Raw genomic sequence first — 21,350 nt, 5'->3', positions numbered from 1 at the left:
CCTGCCAACAACTCCACAAGGTAAATATTATTATCCTCTTTTTACAGGCTAGGAAACTGACATTCAGAGAAGTCGCTGTCCTGGTTTCAAAGCCAACAAGTTACAGAGCAAAGAATCTAACCTAAATGGTTCTGCCTACAAAAATGGGCTCCTTGCTCTTTGTTGTATTTTCTCTACACCCAGTAACCTATACAAAAAAAAAAAAAAAAAGTCTCTATCACAGATTTTGTCACAATAGAAACACATCCAAATACAAAAGAGAGAGATATATTTTTAAAGGAAAATAAGGAGAAAAAAGCAAAGATAAATTCATTGACCAAAGGATTAAATAGTTCACATTTAAAAACAAAACAAAACAAAACAAAACTTTGAATCACCAAAAGTGACTTAAAATCTGTGTTTCTACATAGTGCTAAAATAACCAGACGATGTGCGGTTAATTAACTCTGTTTAGACTAAGGTAAATTTGGGTGTTTGGTTCTTTTTTCCTACCAGTTGTGTTATAAGGACATACAGTGAATCACTCCTACATAGTCCAGGAATAGTTTTCAACTGAAAGGTCATTTGTATTGTTAACTCACACGAAAAACAAAAGTAACACATTCATCCTGCAAATAACTCCAGAACTCTAAGTTCTCAATGGCCCTTTCTTTAATTCAGTAGTCATTTATAATTTTTAAAGGTGGGGTTGGAGCTGGGGGTGGTGGAGTCCTTACTGAATTTACTTAAAGTTAGTGGCTGAAGGACTAAATTAAAATTACATTTAATCTGAATTTACTCCCAGTGTGGACAATTCCCTCCCTGAGTTCAGGAGAATTATCTGTGATGTGATCCAGTCTTCTAAACAAGGCTGGAGAGAGAGGAGAGGGGAGAGGCAGAAATGAAGGGGGTGGAGAACAGCTTATAAACTAAAGGAGGTTGGCCAGACGTGGTAGCTCAAGCCTGTAATCCCAGAACTTTGGGAGGCCAAGGCAGGTGGATTGCTTGAACCCTGGAGTTCAAGACCAGCCTGGGCAACACGGCAAAATCCCATCTCTACTAAGAATACAGAAATTAACCAGGCATGGTGGCAGGCGCCTGTAATCCCAGCTACTTGGGAGGCTGAGGCAGGAGAATCTCTTGGACCCAGGAGGCAGAGGCGGCAGTGAGCCGAGATCATGCCACTGCACTCCAGCCTGGACAACAGAGCACGACTCTGTCTCAAATAAATAAATAAATAAATAAATAAATAAATAAATAAGGAAAGGAAACAAGGGATGAGAGACGCTGGAAGCAAGTCACTCCTTACTCCATGGGGAGGGCTTCTGTTCGCAGAAATCTTCCTCCCATTAGGGCCCTAAAGGTTTGGTGAGCTGCACATCTCCAACTTGTTGGGGCAGGAACATCCTTTCTTCCATCTGCCTGCCGCCAGAAGCCACAGAGAACTGATATTGCCTCTACCATAAATTAAGAGTCAAAAGGAAAATATTCTTCCAGGATTCAAAGTAAAAAAAAGTATGAGTGAGTCTCTGCTTGAGTGAAGATCTATAACATAACAGGATGTCTATCCTAGACGAAGGAACAGGGAAACACGCAGGCCTAGATGAAATCCTGGCCTCAGTGCCCACCTGGGCAAGAAGGGGTGGGCTCAGCTGATGCTCTTGTCACTCTATCCCAGAAGTCACCAGCACACCCTTCACTGAGAAGGCAGAGGAAGGGAGGAGGTATCTCTTAGGACCACCTCCGCCAGCTTCCTCCCTCTTTTTTGATTAAAGATCTCAGGAATTTATGGGTAATTCAATGCAAAATGCCAGAGATTTTACCAGCTTCGCATACTGTCCAAAATATTTTGCCAGGATAAAATATTTTAGAATAAAAACAACCATCAGTATGCACAGTGCTATTGTTGTTGAATGTGAAGCACACTGAATTGCTCAATATGAAAAATATCTCCTGGTTAAAACCTGACTCTGATAAACACAGGCAGTTTATTGAGATCATATCCTAAGAACCCCAATGGTGCCAGATTTGCATCATCCACAAAAGCAGTGGGAAGGCCCACTAACCAATTAAGACACACACAAAAAAAACCCCACAAAACAAAAAAGTCTGAATTCTAAAATATTTTCAATTTATTTTGTGGGTCATTTCTGGGCTCCATTCTGTTCCATCGGTCTATTTTGGTATTTGTCATATTACTGTTACAGTTTTATGTATATCAGAAATAGTTCATAACTTTTTAAAATCAGGGTCTCAGCATCACACTGAAAGGCCCATAGAGTCTTCCACATAGCAGGACACTGGATGATTAAAGAATGAAGAGCTGGTGCAGTTGAGAGATATGAAAATAAAAACAAATTCCCATCTCTCAGGATCTCACTGAAGCTACAGAAGAATTCACTTTCGAAACTTTGTAACACTTTCTTACTTAAATGCTAATTCCCTTTTGCAATCTGAGTAATGACTGCCTTTAAAAAAAATCTTGCAGCAACACAAAGCCATGTCATTCACTGACCTTGGTATATTCCTAATGAGATGTCCCTCTGTGACACAAGAATTACTAATGGGGGGCTGGAAATAATGAATGGAGGAGTAGAAGATGAATGATATAGAAGGGACACCACTAACATTTTCCATGAGCAAGATCGATACACGGTGTAACAGAAACGTAACAAATGGCTTCATCAACTAACTCTCACCCCTGAAGAAAGCAACCCATAGGTTTGGCAGCAGAATCCAGTAAACAAATTACTCTGAGAGATTAATTGGATGTGAACTAAGGCCTCTGCAGCATTTCTTTCTCCCAACTATGTATCCTACAACTGTGCCTTAAAACCATCGGTGTAGTTCTAAAAACGTAATCTCAAATTTACTGAAATATTCTGCCTCATCCTTTGCTGTAACATCATACTTCTTTACCTTTTTACTTTCTGTTTATAGTAAAAAGTTATGATCAAAATGGAAATGTAAAATTCCAAGGATCATGATTTAAATAAAAATATACTCTTCAATTAATATCCCCTAGAAACTTACTCATTTGTCACCCCAAATTAGTTCTCATGTACTGCCAACAGACATAAACCCGCATGCAGAGCTCAAAGTAGGAGATACTCACATCCAGGTCTCAATGTGCTGATCCCAAAATTCCCAATAGTCAGCTTCAGAAAACACACACTACAAGTAAGTCTGAAGCCCTGACGCATAACAGACCAGAATGTGTCCCGAGGACACATCCGGTTGACCCTTCCCACTGCCCTCAAGACAAAGTGCAATGTCCCACAGCATGGCTTACTGCAGTCATAACGGCAAGAAGGAATAAGAGGCATGGGCACCTGCAGCAGCCTGCAGGTGGCCAGCACATAGGGATGTCTTGATTAGATTCCTAGGGCTGCTATGACAAAGCATCACAACCCTAAAATAACAGAAATGCATCGTCTTTAATGGGTGGCTTAAAATAACAGAAATGTATCATCTCACAGGTCTGGAGGCTCAAAGTCTGAAATCAAGGTGTGAGTCTGAGGGCTCTGAAGGAGAATCGGTTCTATGCCTTTCTGCTAGCTTCTGGTGGTTTGCTGGCAATCTTTGGCTTGTAGACGCATCACTCCAATCCTTGCCTTCACCTTCACTTGGAGTTGCCCCCCGTGCCTCTGTCTTTGCACATCACCTTCCCCCAATGCACACATGTCTTTGTGTCCAACTTTCTCCTTTTTATAGGAACACCAGTTGCATTGAACTAGGGCCTACCCTAATGAATGCATTTCAACTTGATTCCCTCTCTAAAGACCATGTTTTCACATAATGTCACATTCTGAGGTACTGGGGGCGATGACTTCAACATACCGCTTTTAGGGGAATGTAATTCAACCCATAACAAAGTCCTGCTCCAAAATGTGGTTTGACTCTCTCTAAGTCCCTTCCAAACTTAATTTCTATTGGTTTCTGTTTTGCAGGATACAATAAATTGCATATTAAGTATGAAGAGAAATATCATATTTTAAAATGTCTGCATTGTACTCATACCTCACCTCATTCCACAGAGAATTTAAATTGATAAAAGATTTGTTTTCACCTTCAAATTCCTAATATTATTTTGGGTGAAAATGAAAAGATTTACATCATAACATAAAGACTTTGTCATCTGTTTAATAATTTCTTAACTTGGGCAATTCTCTCACGTAATTTCTCTGACTCTCAGTTTCCCAGCCTGTAAACTGGAAATGATTAGACCATCCATTCTGCCTCCCATACTGGATTTTGTAAGAATAAAATGACACATACTATGGAAGAATGTTTTGAAACGTAAAATCGTGTGACAATAAAAGGTCATGGTATTCTCAATCTGACTTAGTTTTCTTTCTGTTATATATTGGTAAAAGAGTTCCTAGAACAGAAACCAGAACAGGTGGTGTAGTATGCGGGTACTAGGTTTACACTGGGAAGTCATTTCCCTTCCATCATAATTGGCCCTGCTCCCTGCCAGGGCTGAACTGTTAAACCACACACTATCCTAGTCATTAACCTTATACCCTTACATGCATTTTAGTCCCAAGAAAAGACGACAAATAACTTCTGGAAACATGAGAGAGAGTATTTGTATTTTTAAAATGGGGGAGTACAACAACACAGGATAAAAGAAACCTGGATAATCAGGGAAAACAAAGGGGAAAAAAGCTCACTTCTGATACACCATGAAAATATGATTCAGAGATGTACAGTTTTTTGTATTAAGTAAAAACGTACATTTTCTAGAATAACCACATTCAAAAGGACAAAATTACATAATCTTAAACAGGATGAAATGATTCTGTGTCAAATTCTGAGGTCTTTTTTTAACCAAAGGAATAAACCAGTGGTGTCTCTTTCTTTTTAATTTAGCAGGACTCAGTTGACTGTTTCTACAAGTAGTATTATAGAATTATCTAGTGTTCTAAGTGGTATAATATTGAGGGGGGGGACAAAGGAAAAAAACTAATTCTTGTAAGTCTCCTGAGCATAGAAAGCCATTTTACTCATCTATGTTATCCCTCTACAGTTTTAACTAACCCTGGGGTAGAAACTGCCCCCATAGATGGAATTCTAGGTAATCTATGTGCATGGCACCCCTCCTGGAACCCTCTCATTGTACAATATCAGGGAACACAAAATAAATGGCACCGCTGGAGTTATGTAATATAATAGCCAGCCCTGGTGGGAATGGAGGAAGGAATTGGGATGGGGGCCCCTGGAAAACAGCAGAGTATGAAATGAAGGAAACATAAATCACAGCATCTTCATGGAAGGCTGTGGTGGAACGGAAACCAACAACCCTGGGTGCTGGTTCACAACCCAGTACTTACTGGTGTATAACCTTACATAAAATCACTTGAGCTGTTTCCTCGCCTTAAAATGGAAATAAAAATTGCAACCATCTTTTCTACTGCAAAGGATTACTGTGAGAGTCCAGTGAGATTATGCATGGGACAGTGCTTTGTAAACTTGATTTCAATGGAAGATGTTACTATCTGGGGTATAGTACAGCTTCCCTACAGTCTGTCTCAAACTATGAAAACTCTTTTCTCTCTGGGGTCCAAAATTAAATGTCCAAATGCAGCTGTTCTTACTTAATTTTGTTCTTTCATGAGCATAGTGGGACATTTATTATTCTGTATAAACCATATAAAGCTGTTATCATTTGTCAGTGTCTATTATTGCTACTAGTTGTTTTAAACAAAATATCCCCAAACTCAGTCTAGATTCAAGTCTCCTGGGTAGAACACGTTAGCTAAACAATCTTATAATTTAGAAATTATTTTTCTAGGGTAATACATGTAACCACCAATAATTATACCTACTATTTTCCTGATTAAGATTCAGAAAGCTGTTTGTTTTTAAACTGTTTCCAATTAGCTGGTTTCAAAAAAAAGTTTAATCTTATAAGCACTGCCGGCTTGACACAGTTGTAGATCTCAAGCTTCTTTTTGGCTTTTCTTATCAAAGTTGGGTCATGATGGAAAGATAACTCTTTCCTGTTAATGAGTCACTGTATCTCATGCCATCTTGCACCAAAAGTGCACCCTTTCCACAACTTATTCCAATCAGAAGAATGAACTAGGTTTCACTTCTAGAACAAAGTGGCAGAGCATCCAAGGACACAGATGTTGTAACACCGCAAACTTAGACCACAAATTTTCTGTATATTTTCCATATATTATGGTTTTAATATCAACACTGAAATGGATGAGCAATTGATCATTTATAAGGATTATTCTCCATCTAATTCTAGAAATCTGGCTTAAAATACTGCACTATTTCTACCCCAAGGTTTCTCCAACAGAAGAAGATAAATCCTGGACACAACCATTCTTCTAAGACAATTCTCCATTTATATCAGTATTTCTGTAAGAAAACCCCAGTGTCAACTAAGTACTTGGAACAGTTTGCATTCCTTCCTACTATAATTCTGGAGGCAAAAAGGATTACTTCCCCCATCAACTAGTTATCAGAAGCTGCATAGGTCATGATCAGGGTCCTTGTGAGGCTGGGGAAGTGGCTAAGCGAAGTTGTTTTTTAAGCCAAGTATCTGTGTTTCAGGCACTGACTGAAATCTCAGAATAACGGCCCTGTCTCTACAATGAATAAGGCTTATAAATTCTGGTTCCTGTCACCCAGTGTTTCTCAACCAGGGGCAGTTTTTCTCCACAGGAGACATACAGCAATGCCTGAAGACATGTTTGTCACTACTGAGGGTACAGAAGGTGCTATCGGCATCTGGTAGTTAGAGGCCCGGGATGCAGCTAAACAACCGACAATATCCAACAGAGCCCTTCGTCAACAAAAACCCAGTCCAAATGTCCAAAATGTCAATAGTGCTGAGCTTACAAAGCACTGCCCTAACTAGTAGGGTAGTATATCTTACCAGAGAATATAAATATTATAATAAATAAATTTCAAGTCCCTAAGACATAGTCTTAAATATTAAATGTCACCGTTTTTAAGCACTGGATATGCTTTTTTTCATAGTCAGTGGACTGGAAACACACACAAACAAATACACACACATAAGCCTTTCAAGCACTGTTGCAACCTCCATTTTCTTTTCTATGTCATTCTTAAGAGCTTTGCATAGAAGGAAAAGACAGAAGAATAAGTAGGTGTTGGAAAGACAGGAGGCAATAGAAAGGAAAAATACATGTAAAATAAAAAAAAAATCCCTGTCCTTTCTCTGTGTTTGGACATGACATAACACTCCAGTCAAATAAAAGAGGCATCCTGCTGGAGCCAATGAAGTTTTATTGCCATAGACATGAACATCATAAAATTTTCCAAAAGCTAAAACACAAAGTTTTGTTCCCTAGCTATCATAATCACAGTAAACAAATTCAACACATAGTACACAAAAGGTTTTTCATTTAGCTGTTTCTATAGTAAGAAGAAATATAATTGTGTAATCTTAAAATTAAAATTATTTTTACAGACTCATTAGGCTTCGTTGGTCAAGAACAGCAATGAGCCTTGAACATTTAGAATGTGAACCTGAGTACAACCCATGAGACCTTCCAGCCAGTAGCCATTTCATATTGTTTCTCATCAATACCATGGAGACATTACCAGAGCAGGCACTCTAAGGAGAAGCCAGGCAACTGAGAAGATGCATTCAGGGAACACAAGATACCACCAAATTCACTGACAGATTAACTTATTAAAAGATATAATATAATCTCACTGTTGGAAAGACAGAAGAAAACTACCAATTGCTGTTTGAATCCTCTCAACACACACTGACCAAGAAGTCTTCCAGTCTGTTCCTGGACTCTGTCATCCCCATGTCACCCTCATGGTAGAACTAACACAATACCGTTTCTCAGAGTGTCTGCTTACACACTGTTGAGTTCTGTAGGAACTAACATGTATAGATACTGTTGTTAATGCCCACCAATTTTAAAAGCATAAGACCATGAGGGTGGAAATCAATGTATTCTCTTGGAAGAGGTCCCTCTTGTTTTCTGTTTGACTATATTCTGGTCTGGAAGCATAAATACAAGTATATTAATGGCAGACTAACTTGAAACAACCTCTTCAATTCCACCTTGTTGCTTTCAATGGCCCCTTGCAATTCTCCTTGATACATCCAAGGTGGAGTCAGGGCAACACAGTAACGCAGGACGAAGGACATACACAGTGTTTGGTAAACAGAAATTCACTCCTTCTTCTACTCTTCTCACCTTCCACCAACCTGCCCCTCAGCCATGGAAGACAGGATAGGCACCAATGTTGTCATGACTCTACTTCTCATTTCACTTTAAATTAGGTAAGTCAGTCTCATAATTTTAAATGTTACCTAGAAATAGGTGGTCCCAAAAATGGCATCAGTCTAGACTTCTCAACTGATCTCCAGATTCACCATTTGAATGTCTAAAAGGCTCCTCAAACTTAACAAGTCCAAAATCAACCTGTCTGCTTCCCTCCCTAAATCTCCCATGATCATCCCTATCTCAGTTAAAGATAACTCCCCTCCTTCCAGGTGCATGAACCAAACCTTAAAGTCACCTCTGACACTTCTGTCTCTACACCTCATATGCAATTCAGGTCTAGCTATGTATGTTTAGATAGCCAGAATCCAACCAGCTATCCCAACTTCTACCACTGGATATTAAGTAGAAAGACAACACAGAAGGCTATGGCAGTGCCCTCAATTCTAAGAGGTTTGGTCTTCCAACTTCCACTCCTTGTTCCCCTTCAATCTATTCTCCACACAGCATTTAGGGATTCTATTAAAACATAAGTCAGACCCTATCACTCCTCTACTCAAAAGCATCCTTTCAGTGGCCTCCAAGGTCCTAAACAATCTAGCCCCCATTTCTCCATCACTGTCTCTTCTCTTCTTCCTCTTCACTCCACTCCATCCACCTTGGACTCCTTGATGTTTCTAGAACACACTTGGCCAACACTCCTGCCTTGAGGCCTTTGCACTTGCTATTCTCTCTGCCTGGAACTTTCTTCCCCCAGGTATCTGCATTATTTATTATCTTCCCCCTCCAGAGTGTAAGCTCCAGGAGAATGGGAGTCAGGGGTCTGATCTGTTCCCTGCTGTATCCCCAGTGCTTAGAAGAGAGACTGGCATGAAATACTTGCTTCATAAATAGTTAAATGAGTGAAATAGAGATAGTTGTTAGAGGCCTTGCTGTTTTGCACCTGAAAGTCACATTTGGAGACCAAGAGAACACGCACACCTATAATTAGATGAACAATTCAGTATTAAAATGTAAGTCAAATATTTAAAGATCTAAAATATCTATAAGTGAAATAATTATGTTAATAACCTTGGAATTTTTCCATACAAAGACAATTTTATTTCCTTTCCTCTTTTAAATTTTATATCATACCTATCTGAGTGAAAATGAAGGCAGAAACAAAACAAAGTGATTTAGAGATGCTCAGTAGGATGTTTTTTAGAAATGCATGGATTCTGTACTTAAGAATTTGAAATTGTCCCCCATTGCAGACACCTTCAATTAAGCCTATTCTAATCTTGGCTAAGTGAGAATCCAACTTCATAATTTCACTCCCAGGCACAGCTGTTTGACAAGTGCAGCAGGAGCCTGTCAAGACACTTGGCAGCATCATTCCTTTGGAACACAATGGACTTTATTTTTCCTTTTTGGAAACCCCTATTACTCACTGATGGTAATTAGCAAACCATCTTTGGAGGAAATGTATAATCAGGCAACTAAAAATGCCTTTTATGAAATTCCTCCTTGAAAATAAATCATTGACACTGCAAATGGTCAATATGTACTCTTAATTTTAAACTAAATTGCCCATTGATTTACCAAGATCTATTTTCCTGACTCTGTGGTCTAGTGACATTCATTTTTTCCAAAGTTCTGAATTCTTGAAAAGTGATAGTGACACAGTTGTTTATTTTGATTTACTATCTCAATAGAGTAAGCAGTTAGAGTGATTTCTCCCTTATTCAGATTATGCAGCTCTGTTCTTGACTGATTCCATCATAAAGCCTCATTCTATGGGCACGGCACAAAACCAGAGTCACAATCTAAATCTGGCCTTCCCAGGACACACAATAGAACACGATCAGGGTGACCCAAGCTGTGAGAAGTTAAGAGTCCTCACCAGCAGTGGGTCAATGCACTAGGTTGCTGGGGGAAATACTTGCTACAGGGAGGGACAACTAGAGATAATTACAATAAACTCAATCCATGCCTCAAGAACCTGAATACTTCCCACCTCAATTTACGATGCAGTTTGGAGCTTTCAGAAACAAATGGCACCTGTCCCATTGTCACACCTTTATAACAACTTGTATCCCAGTACACCTTCCACCAACACCTTAGACAAGTTTCGACAAGCACTGCTGAATCACTTGAGATGGGCCAAAAGGTCAGGGCCCTGAAACTTTGTCAGCGTGATTATCTAAAGCCACTGGAAAGCACTCCATGTGTTTCAGAGAACAGGTAGACTTTTCATTACACAAAAGCAGCTTTGTTTCTGTATATGTGACGCCTCCTAATTAGAATCAATGATTTTTTTTTATTGTCGCTCCCGATAAGCTTGTTTGCCTAGCTTCATTTTCCTAAAACACTTTAAACGTTTCTAAGAAGGGCGAATGTCGGTAGAACACTGAGACAGGCCTTGACCCAGGGCTGTGGTATTGCATGATGTTTACAATTTGTCATCCTTGGGGGTAATTTTGCAAGCTTAAACACACTAAAGGACATATTATAAAGAGCCAGGCAATTTCATTTTGTTTGAATATATTTATGGAAATGGACCAAAAGTGTCCATAGAGGCACATTGTCATTTTTTCCTTGAGTGTGTGCCAGTTCATGACCAAAAGCAAGCATTCAGAGAATAGAAGAGCATTTATGACCACATTGTGTGTATCAAATAAGCTACTTTATGAACAGATGGGGAATATTGTGTTTCAGGGTCTTAGTAAAATAGCCCTTCACACCAAATTTCTGTGCACAATGGTAGAACTCTCAGTGATTCATCTATAACCTTGCCCTTGATAATGAGCAGATCTCCCTTAAGGGTAAGTGCCCATGGGACATGAAGACATCACACATACTCATGGCTTAGAAAGATGACGAACAGGGGGGAATTGCACCCCAAGAACATGTAATTTGGACAAGGTGGGAAAAACTGAGTAATCCAGTTGAGATAAGGAGCATTTCCCCAGCAGTGGTGATTGTACGGCAATGGAATCCTTGGAGAGTCAATAAGAAAAAAAATGGTTGGGCTGCGAAAGATTTAATAAGTTGAAAAGCAAGTTATAGGAGCCAGCACTGGAAAGAAAAAAAAATAAATGGTCTTTAAAGCTCTTTGATGAGACCAGGTCGCCACTCACGGAAAGCTCCAAGATCAAGATTGAAATGTGTTTTCTTTTCGAGGAGATATAGAAAACCGAGGTAAGTCAGAGAAGAATCAGGGGGCACTTCTAGTTCCTTGTGGCAGATACTATACTCTGTGTTCACCAATACTCTGTGTTTAAGTGTCCTCCTGGACACACAGGAAGACCACTCTTTCCAACTGCCCTTGCAGTTAGTTGAGGTCATGTGACTGAGTGCTGCTGAATGGGATAAGAGAAGTCAAGCCTGTCACTTCTATGCCTGGATCCTAAAACCTCTCCACAATCCTCAACAACATGTCTTTCACCCTAGACTCAGATTGCAGAGCCATTAGATTGAAGGATCCTGAGTCACTATACAATCATAAGGAGTTAGCCATATTAGAACAAAAACAAGAAATAAACTCTTATCAAAGCAAGCTGCTGAGATTTGGGTTAAATTATTTTAATGCATTCCAATAGTATTCCCTTCTTATCATTTGCCTCTTTAAATATCATGTTACTGCCCAAGAGTATCTTTCATCTCATTCCTAAGCACAGTGATCTCAGAGACAATCAAGAGCAATGGAAAAATTAATTTGTTTTCAGATCAGAAGAACACAGGTTACCTAAAAAAAACACGTGGCTGGCATCATTTTCTGAGGAGCCAGAGAGAATAAACTGTTCTTTTCTTTCCTATGAATTCACTCAAAACCATTTTATTTATTTATTTTTAATACTTTATTATGGGAAATTTCAAATCTTCACACAGTGCAAATAACAGAATAATAAACCTCTATGTATCCATCATCTAGCTTCAAGTGTGTGTGTGTGTGTGCGCGTGCATGTGTGCACATTTGAGGTCTACAGTATGTTAATCGTTGAGCCACATGCTGTGGGTAGGACTCAAAGGTGAATAATTAATGATCTTTGAATATGTAGTAGGAAGAAGAGAGTCTGAATCTCAAATCCCAGAAATTACTTAGCTCTGAGGGCAATAGTGAGAATTAAAGTAATACAGTAGCTCAGAATTTGTGTAACATAGTCACTTTCCTTCACCTCCGTTTCTCTGAAAGAGTTTTTGGTCTAAGGAAGAGGTTTAATACTTTCTTTCTCGTTAAAATGTAGATACCCTTGGGAGAGCCAGCACACTGAATCTTTTCTCAGCTGTTCACCACTATATATACGAATTTCTCTTTCCCACAGTTCTTTCCCAAAAGCAAGCCTCAATTCGATGGAGAGGAAAAATAAGGAGCAAGGCATGGGGCCTGTGAAGCAGCATGGAAACTCTGAGGGAAGAAGGCAGTAGGGTTCACCACAAATGAGATGAAAGACAAATTTCTATTTCAGAATTTTGTTTAAGGCTGAGTCCTCCATTTTCGCTTCATTACAACTGTTCTCCCAACCCCAAATCCATTCTCTTGGCTAATAAATCACCATTTGCTTTTCCGGGCAATTTTCATACTAGCCACTGGGACTAGGGATGTGGAAAGAGAGTGACAAAAGAGACTCAGCAGTAACAATATATCTCATCAAAGACACATGCAACAGGCCCAATACCCAGACCCCTATTTAAAAATGAAAGCACTTTCAAACAAACATTCTAAAACACAGAAAAGAAAACTGTCTGGTGAGAGAAGCCTGAGAATCTGCCTCATAAATTTTAAAAGCAAGGATCCAGGACCAATCAGATGCCCTCTCTAGAACATTCTGAATGCCTGAGTCCACTGACCTGGGCCTTCAGCTGTGCTCTCCGGTCAACAGGCAAATGACTCTACAACCTCGGGTGGCTCAAACCCCAGGGGAGGGCTCGTGCTGCCAGAGAAAGAAGCTCAAGTAACAAAAGGCAAGTCTTCTTTCATGCTGCCTTCCCCAGTCTAGAGAGACATGGGGTTCTATGGTGTTCAGGACTGAGTCACTGGGAATGGGTGCCATTTTGACGGGAATTGATTTAATTTGTTCTCCTCTAAACAGCTCAAGCATTTCACTCTGTTCTGTACTAATTTAGTCTGAGCAGAAAAAAAAAATTCCAAAGTAAATCTCAGCAGTGAAGGAAAAAAATCTTGAAAAGGCTGACAAGCTCAGCATAATGAGCACCAGTCCAAACCTTTGTTTAACAGTACAATACTTCACTCTCTTTACAGATTATAAAAGGAAATATTTAACTAATGGAAAGCTACTCATACACAGGACAATGTATGCAGCCTCTGTCCACATCTTAATCATTCTACATAATTGATCAAATAACTTTGGTCTCTAGTCTTCCCCAGATTTTTAATTGTTTTCTTTGAAGTCTACAACAGAAAATGCTTTCATGCTCGTCTACATTTACGTGTTTCCCTAGCTGATCACTTGGCATAAGACAAATGTGTGTTTCATATGATAGTTGCCAAGAGATATGTTTTAATGAGGAATTAAACTATAAACTTTAAGAGATAATGGAGAAGGCCTGGGGAAGTCAAAGTTTCATTTCACATCCACTGAAACACAGTGCCTGCTACCTCAGTGATGCTATCCTCCTAAGATATTTTTTATTGACTAGATTTGCATTTATATTAACTAGGTTTCCAATTCTTAAACATGATCCCTATTTGGTAGTATAAGTCCTTCATGACTTCTTCCAGCCTCACTTCCACTCCTACCTAGTCTTGGACCATCAAACTACTTGAGAATTGTTTCTTCCTCTGTGCTCTTTCATACTCCTGTGCTATTTCATATGGTGATGTGCAGGCTTAAATGGCCTCCTTTCCTTTCTCTGTAAGAATTACTGTCTTCTTTCAGGATGCAGTTACCTCCTCTAACAAGCCTGCCCAAACTCTACAGGCATACTTGAGAGCTTCTTCCCCTAGTTTTCCCATTAAAAGTTTGCATAGCCGTATATCACAGCCCTTGTTTTACTGTTTACACAATTGTCACCCCAATAGATTGTGAGCTCCCAAAGGGAATGTCTCATTTATTTCCGTATCCCCCACGTAAGGTATGGTACACGGCTTGCACTCAGTGATCAAATGAATGAATGAACACACAATGAGTGAACACATTAGTACACATACTATTTGGGTAAGGTAATTATATACCCTAATTTTTTCCAGGACAATCCTGATTTAGACTGACATTCCAGTGAGACAAACTCACTTTCACTCTCAAAAGTTTCCTAATTTGAAAAATAAAGTATATGCTCACCCTAATTTTAGAGCATTAGGGTATATATTTACCCAAGCATATTGCTCTTGCCTGCCCAGAAACTGGTTATATCATGTTCCAATTTCTCAACAACTTTTTAAACTAATCATTTAAAAAATTATTCAAAATTCTCCTTCTAACAGATTAACCATTCTCCCTACTCAAGCTCAGTACCTGTGGCCCAAGAAAAGGAAAATAAATACTGTGCTGCGAAATAAAAACACACAGGTTTCATTCCACTTTCTCACCAAACCCCTATCTATGCCAACCTTCTATATGAGCAATGACACCTATTAGACAGATTGGTCTCCCCTCTGGATGAAGGACACATGGCTTCCCAGAGTTAGAGCAGACGTAAAATCAAGCCTTCCCTACTCAGGCTCTGGGTTAACCAACCACAGATCCACTGTCCAGGGTTACAACAAACATTGTCTTATTGATAGCTTAGAAGCCCTGACTCAGCAATTACAGTAGAAACTAATAAATCTGCCTGGGAAAAAAAAAAACAAAACACATCTCTTTTCCAAATCATTCTACTCAAAACTTGAAGAAAACATTTCTGAAAGATCAAAGAGAATCAGATGACCTCTTCTTTTTGGAAAAATAAATGTGTTTGGTCTTTCACTCTACACATTCAAATTCTATCTGGACCCAAAAATGACAACACGACCACTCAAAGAAAAGGTAATCAAGAAATATTTCAAAGGTCACAAAGGACGTTTCTAATATATTGCCAAACTAATTTTCCACACTGGTGAAGTCTGAAAGAACTGAGAAAAACACATTTTAGAATCTATATATGAACAAATCTCCAAAGGTTCGACATACATTCCCTTAATCAGATCATTTATGAAAAGATTTACATAATTCTTTCTAATTTTAAAGACATTATTTCAAGGCATGAAATTAGAGAAAAACCACAAAATGAATATGAATTAAAAGGAACATTAACCATCATGTAGTTAATGATTGTGTTTAATGAGGATAAAGCCTCAAATATTTAACCTCTTAGGGTTGCTATCATTATCTATTGTTTTTCATTAATTCTAGAATCACAGGGCAAAGAAACATAAACCACGATTAGCTTTGAAATGTTTGCCCAAATCTGCTATGAATTTATTTTAAGGACAAAGTTCATGAAAGGTCAGTTCCCCAGGTAAACTGAATTAAATGCCTTCTAAAGGGAAACCAAATTAAACCTTTACCAAATGGCAGGTTTCTAAACTGTGTTTTGGGATATGAAATCCTATTTGACAGATGCCTTATAGACTGTGGGCAATGCCCCATCTAATGAGGATTTCTGTGGTTTCACTTTTACCTATACTAAGGGATTTGTAATTTATGGTGACATATATGTGTCTACAGTATGTTGAACATGTGCTTACACAGATAAATATGTTTGTATCTCTTACGTAAAATTGCTGGGAAAGAAATCTTAAGATTTGGTTTTATTTTTTAAATCATGGAGTTTGCTTTTAATATCTGACAGACCGATGCCTTGTGGGATATGACTTGGAAGCTACACTCACTCTGATCTTTACCAGATGTTCACTGGTAGTGTTTCAGCCTCAAGAGACAAAGAGAATATTAATGTTAATTTTATTTATTTAATCACATCAGGCAGATTTGATAAAAGAGAAAATTCAATATTTTGGTAATTTACCAACTCTTCAGAAATGTCCATAGTAGCAAAAGTGTTTTGAAGATCATTTTCTATTAAAAGCTGAAAGTCTGCATTGTGTTTGGAAGAGAGAACACTCTATCTCACCTTTAAAAATGGCAACAGGGTGACAAATTTGTCAGTTCCACTGCTAAATCAAGGAGACAAGGAGGTGGCTACAATGTATACATAGTTCAGCACAAGACTCCTCCCAAACTTTGACTACTAATTGTAAAGAAAGAAACTCTGAATGTGAAATGGACACTCAGTTGAAAGCCTTCTGCCACTACCAATCACTCTAATATCTTATCTTGTCTCTGAATTTTATTACAAGAGAACATTAAACTACCCTAATCATTGTCAGGACATTGATAATAACGTAGAGATTACTGTCAGGCCATTGAGAATAAGTAGAGATGTACTGTCTACTAAACACTACATCTCTCATCTTAACAGAAGTAACAGGGTAGGCTTTTACTTATCCAGCACTAATGTGAGAACTGGAAAACTTTTATAATACTGTTCTCAACCTTGACTGCTCATTAGAATCACCTTGGAAGCTGCATCCCAGGCCAATTACATCACAAATTTTGAAGATGGGACCCAGGTACGGGTACTTCAGATAATTCCAGTGTCAGCCAGGGTTAAGAACTACAGCCTCAGAAGTTCTAAGTATGGAACAGCTAAATAACTTAACAGTCTTGGAAAGATCAATTTCTCTAGGCTTTGTTCTCATCTAAAAAATTGATATGGGTGGAAAGAAATTGGAGTGCGATAGTAATTGGCTTTCATTTATTTTTAGATAAAAATATATCCTTATAGTTATGAAATATTTCAAATAGGCAGTAAAGTATACCAAATACTATAACAGACACCTATGACACCTATATTACCACCATCAAGTTAAAATAACAATATTTTGCCATGTCTGTTTCAGTTCTCTCTCTGGAAAAAAAGAGAAAGTAAAATCCTCACATCCCATCTCTTCTATTTCTTTCCTTTTGAGATGTAACCACTATCCTAAAATTACTAATTACCCTGCCCGCATGATTTTACTGTTTAATCACATAATTATTTATCTACCAGAACTATATAATATTGCCCGATTTGTGTTTAAATATACACAAATTGTATTAATACCATATATACCCTTTTGCACATTTTTTTTCACTCAACAGTGTTTTTTGAAATGTATCCATGTTAATAGATATATATGTAATATATATATGCGTATTTTAATTTTAAACTCCTTTATAATATTTCATTAGGAATAAGCCACAGTTTATTGACTTATCTATGAACAGTTATGTTATTTATACTTTTTTGAAAAACAAAAGCAATAAACACCTTTTTTCATGTCTCCTTGCCACCATATACAAAAGCTTCTCTAGGGTAGGCACCTAGACAAAGTCTTATTGGATAGACTCATCTTCAACCTTACTAGGTATTACCAAATTGATCTCCAAAGTGGTTACACCAATTTAGTCTCTCCAACAACGTTAAAGTGTATACACTTCTCCATACCCTTATTGATACTTGGTATTATGATAATTTATTCATTATTGCCAATATGAGGATTATGAAGTGGGGATTAAGAATTATGCTTAGATGATATTTTCCTAAGGTCCCTCTGGTCATAGACCACGTCAACACTGAGTCTTATCAAAATAAAAGCGAATGTGAAAAAGGCCTTCCACAGCTTACAATGAATTTACATTTCCTCAAGACATGTCTTATGAGGCCAAAGCTGGCTTGTGAACCCATAACATCAGGCCACAAAAGAGGAATGGGGACATGGTCCCAGCTCTGTATTTATTTTCTTGAAATCATAATCCAATGTTACTTAAAAAGCACCACTGCCCAATATTCAAGCCAAAGCAAATACTCTGGATTTTGCCAGGCAAAATGCCTGTGGAGAAATGAGTCAATTCATACAAAATTCAAAACTGGTCTTTGGTCAGTGACATTTTCATGAAAATCCACGGGTGGGTAAAAGTTTTGAAAAATTCCTTTTTGCCATTGGATAAAATTCATCCAGGAAAAATAAACAAAATTTAAGTGGAGGCCCACATTCCCCCTAATTCTCTTATCAGCACTCCCCAACCTGCTAGCACAACTGCTTTCAATCGTATGTGAAGGCAAGTCATCAGTGTTTCTGATCCTAGCAACAGAACCCTGGGTCCCTCTACTCACTCTGCCCCAGATAGGCAGACAGGCTTTCTCATGAGAAGCACCAACAGACAGAGCATGCCTAAGCTCATTCAGAACACACTTACTAGGCACCGTTACCCAGCCATTGCACAGTTTTCAATTTAATGGCAAAAAGATCTACAGTAAAAACGTTCTCAGGGTGCACTCTGTTGGAACCATTCACTATGGATATTGTTAGGGATGATTAGTGTACATCTATCGTTTGGGTTTACACTTCATGTTGTCCTTTTAGGAACATGAAACAGGGGTTTGGGAAAGGGACAAATTCAGAAACTCCATGACTTGTTCTGACCTGTGACCTTACCATCTCAGAAAAACTTAATAGAATTCGACAGTTATAGCTGATAATGCTCAAATATTTTGAAAATTCTGAGATTTACCAAGGTTGCAGTTGGTCTAAGCTCAGAAGGTCAAAATAGAGGGATTCAGCACGTAGAAAGTACTATAGTTAATAGATAGCAGTGAATGGAGTCGGGTATTTTAAAATGTAGTATTGGCATATCCCGGTTTCTGACTAGCTGAGGTCTGCCTGTCTGTCTAAAGAGGACTTTACTTCTCAAGCCCTTTGCCACTGGGTGGGAATGTCTCTGCAATCGAGGCCAGGCCTGGAAAGAGAGCAGCTGGTTGGGCTTTCCACAGAAGCAATAAGAAAGAGATCTACAGAAAGGTGGAGTTGGGGGGTGGGGGGGGGGGATGGAAAAGAACCCATTCTCTTCTTCCAGTAAGTTAACCAAATAATAAATTCACAGCCCTCCCCCAGTTCTGCCACCCAGAATCCTGAATGATGTGAATCCTAGGGTTCTGATAAGTCCAGGGGGTTATGGTAAGAGATTCTGAGAATGTGTTCTCTCATGCATGACATGGAATTTGGCATGAGGGAGGATACCAGTGGCAGCTACTTACTGTAAGCAAGCCGTCACTGAGTAGCCCTCTCACACACCCCTATTTTACCATAACTTCCAGAAGCTCTTTGTGCTGCTTGTAGTCATGGTCACCAAACACAATGTGGTCATCATTTCTTTCTTGGGTCAATAAGCTAAGCAAGTGAAAATGACTAACTCTAACTATCATACACAGAAAATAGCAGTTAAACATACATAAAACAAAAAATGGCCTGGGTCTTATAATTTAGACTGCTCCTAGCCCTGCAGTGTATGACACAGCCACAAAAACCAAAGATCATTTCGCATTTCTAAAAGAAAAATGTGGCCATTTCACTTGTCAAGGATCTTGAGGTTTCAGTCAACTACCATCAGATTTTAAATCAGTGGGAGATGAAACATTTTAGTTGTAACAGTTGTATGTGTCTGGACTCCAAGACTATAAATATGCGTTTTGCAAAAGGCAGAAAAATACATTTTTTCCAGGTGCATATCTACTTTAAAAACCAGGTATTCTATTTGTGGATTACAACTTAAGAGGACTGCTAAACTTTCACAGAAAAATTAATTGCTGCCAGTTGGCTATCACCCTACAAATCAAGCAGATGACAATGTAGCAACATAACAGTTTTCAGAAGACATACTGCCCATAATATGTATGTTTTAGAAGAAAATGAAGGCTTCCTGCTAAAAATATACAGGCCCAGAACTAGAACTGCAGCATTAGTCAGCTCCTAAGAAACCCTGTTTATTATTTGCACTGTTACATGTGTAAATAAATGCTTTGTGGTCCTAGATTCGATACACTGTTAAATCATCAATCTGAATTTTATAAAGATTCCACCTAGAAGTGGGGAGTGGGTAGATCAGACGAAGAGAAATCATCTCCCTTACCCATTCTGAACAATACAATGAGAAGCTATGCATAAGCCTGCAAACATTAACCTACCAGCTTATTCTTTCACTGAAGTATTTCTATTTTTGATATTCATCATGCACTTCAGCAAAAGTCAACTTTATAAAGTTATATGTCTTTGCAAAGCCTGGGAACAGTATAAAAATGGGGAAATCCTATTGCACAAAAAAATTTTGCAATGCAAAAAATATTTTTCTGGCTAATTCGAGTCTTTATGTTTATTTCAGTAAAGCCAAATCCAGTAAACTATTTTCAGCCAGGATTAGTCAGAACTAAAAGGTTGGACTGTTTTCCTTCAGAGGCTGAATGTCTTTCCTGCCTGCAATAGGCCGGTGTGTTCCAGAGTAAATGGAATTGCCTTCAATTGCTTGTCTCTTTCTGGCATTTTTAATGCAGAACCCTAGTGACAGAGTAAGGTTTTGCTGTCTGGAAAGTAATTATTCTTTTCACTCATATAACCTGGCATTCTCGCAATGTATCAGCTTCAGGTTTTCCTTGAGAAAAATCACAATGTGATGCATAATGTAGTGACAAGAAATGCAATTCCATTCCACAAGAAATTCTTAAAACTCTTTCAAAAATACCTACTGGGCAGTGAAAAAGTGCTTTGAATACTTGCATTATAGCTATCACCTGTTTGGTTTGCTTTTACATGAATCAGAAACCTTGGCCAATCTATAATCAAGCATACACATAGTCTAGATTCTTTTTCATCACTGACATACTACAGAAAGAAGGAACTCGGGCTGGGGAACCACAGTACAAATAAATTTCTGTTTAAATTGATTTATGTATTTCACATATTTAGTACCTGCACCATACTCAATATCCAGTGAATACACAGAAATCTTAGACTTTAACTCTAAATGAAATATTTCTGTCCATCTAAACTAATATAAAACATATGTTCTTCTTTTTCCAATACTTAAGTGAGCTGTCTGAGATTGTGCAAAGCCATCCTGTGATCCCAAGGGTGATGCCCTGGTTATAAACCCTGAGGGTTTCTGTGAGGTGTGAAATTGTTGTGAAATCATTTAAGAATCATATTATTCAAAAATAGTAAATTTTGCCAAGAAACAGAGAAAGTTCCAGGATGGATGCTGTGAAAGGCAGAGGCGAGGAAGAAAGAGACATCAGGCCCATTTCCCTCAGCACCAAAGGCTTCCCTGCTCTTTCTCCTCATACCTCTCTACA

The 21,350-nt window shown here is 38.4% G+C and overlaps 1 protein-coding gene across 2 annotated transcripts in view; it reads right to left on the bottom strand.

Moving 5' to 3' along the window:
• The window catches only part of GLIS3 (GLIS family zinc finger 3), a 512,125-nt gene that overhangs the window by 307,793 nt on the left and 182,982 nt on the right, over nucleotides 1-21,350 (bottom strand). The window lies entirely within an intron of this gene.

Source organism: Pongo pygmaeus, chromosome 13 (assembly GCF_028885625.2).
Source record: "Pongo pygmaeus isolate AG05252 chromosome 13, NHGRI_mPonPyg2-v2.0_pri, whole genome shotgun sequence".
Taxonomy (NCBI): domain Eukaryota; kingdom Metazoa; phylum Chordata; class Mammalia; order Primates; family Hominidae; genus Pongo; species Pongo pygmaeus.
This window is presented reverse-complemented; position numbering and strand designations above follow the sequence as displayed.